The following is a 1839-nucleotide window of genomic DNA, read 5'->3' on the forward strand; positions in this document are numbered from 1 at the left end:
GACGATGCCCACCCCACAGCCAAGATCCTCCCGACCCCGCCTTCCTCGACCCCGCTCCACTGCGCCCCCTCGCCTCCTCCCGCCGGTGCGTGCTGCCACCTCACCGGACCCCAGGAGCCCCGCCGCCTCGTGCTGCCGCCTGCGCCGTGTCGCGCGCCGCCGCCTTCCCACAAGCTCGCCGCCCCGCCGCGGAAGCCTTGTCGCCGGTTGCCCCGACCTCGAGATCCGCCTCCGCCATGGGAGCCGAGCACCGAGCTCCGCTGTGCCCCGCCCGACATGGGAGATCTGAGGCCGACCAGGAGGCGGGGACGGGGCGCTGGTGGGCCCTGGGGATTTGCGCGATGGTGCTACTCTGGCTCGCCGCGGCCGCAACCGAAGATCCCGATCCCGATGAGCTCGAGCGCGCGTGAGTCCCGCTCCTCCGCCCTATTTTTTCCGTGCCTGCTTGCTTGCTCTGTCTGTGGCTCAGTACTGTCGATTGCTGGATGTGCATTTAGGTTCGGTCGCCGTGAGGATCCTCCGGCGGTGCTGGTTGTGCCGTGGCGCGGTGGTGCCCCTGGGTGGCACCTCCGTGCTGTGGTGCCCCTGGGTGGCACCTCCGTGCTGTGGTGCCCCTGGTTGGCGCCTTCGTGCCCGTGCTCTCGCTGGCGCCGCCGTTGTGGTGCTCTCTGGCTAGCTCCGACTTGTTGTGGTGGTGTTGGTTGTGATGTTGGTCACACCATAGTGATGGTGTGGCTGCATCCTGCTTCGGCTACAACTCCTCTTGGTGAGCTTGTCCTTGCTCCCCTCCTGATCTCTCTAACGCATAGCTGTAGCATTTGATCTTGTTGGATGTGAGGCTCTATTAGCTGTGGTTAGCTGCTGTAGATGAGCATCAACTTGTATTGGAGCTCTCTGTGATGGATTCTTGCTGTGTCAGGATTTTGGTCAGTGACCATCTATGTGTATTTGTGAAGTATATATACTCCTGTACTGCTCTGTTCTGTGTATTTGATCCTGGAGTTGTTACTTTGGTCAGTAACTTTAGTCATGAACAGATACTCACTTGTTCGTAGTTATTTTACTTCTAATACTGATATGAACAGATACCACTTGGTTTGGCTATTCCTATTTGTCTCTTTCTAATAGCCTATGAACATATGCTATACTTGGTTTTGGCTGTTACTTTCCTAGTCTTCTTCTGATAAGATAGATACTACATCTGATTTGGGCAGTGATGCTGGTCTGATCCCCCCTCTCTTAGGCTTAATTTACATGTGGCTATCCCTGTGATGTGATGAACTAGCCTTGGCACTTCCAGGCTGTCTGAGCACATAATCCCTCAAGTATACCCTGAGGTCTTCTGTACCTCTCCTTAATGGTTACCTATTCTAAGCTGCTTGTGGCTGGATGTGTTGGGACTTGGTTTGGTTGGCTGGTTGTGCTGTATATCTCCTCCTGGAGCTTTGTTTTTGGCGTTGCACAATGACATGTACCTATTGTCACTGGACAAAACTGATTGTGGTGATGAAGTCTAATCTTTGGCTTTAATCACTAGTTTTTAGTTGGCTTAATTCCTGGAGCTAGTACTGATAGTGGTCTTTGTGTTGGCATTTAACTAACTGCTAATTGTGGTGGCTTCTTGATTGGGTCCTTGGCTGGTTCTCTCCTTTGGCTCTTTGGTATTGGTTTACTCTATTTGGCTTTCTAATTAAGATCACTTTGAAAATCAGGATCTTAACTAAGATTATCTTGATCTCAAGTACTGGTTCCTACAGCATTGCATTTCACCAAGTGAAATGCTACATTTCTACTCCTAACCCATTCTCTCTTTCTTAGTGTTTTTGTTATGCAGGTTGG

The sequence above is a fragment of the Triticum dicoccoides genome, chromosome 7B, assembly GCF_002162155.2.
Source record: "Triticum dicoccoides isolate Atlit2015 ecotype Zavitan chromosome 7B, WEW_v2.0, whole genome shotgun sequence".
NCBI lineage: Eukaryota > Viridiplantae > Streptophyta > Magnoliopsida > Poales > Poaceae > Triticum > Triticum dicoccoides.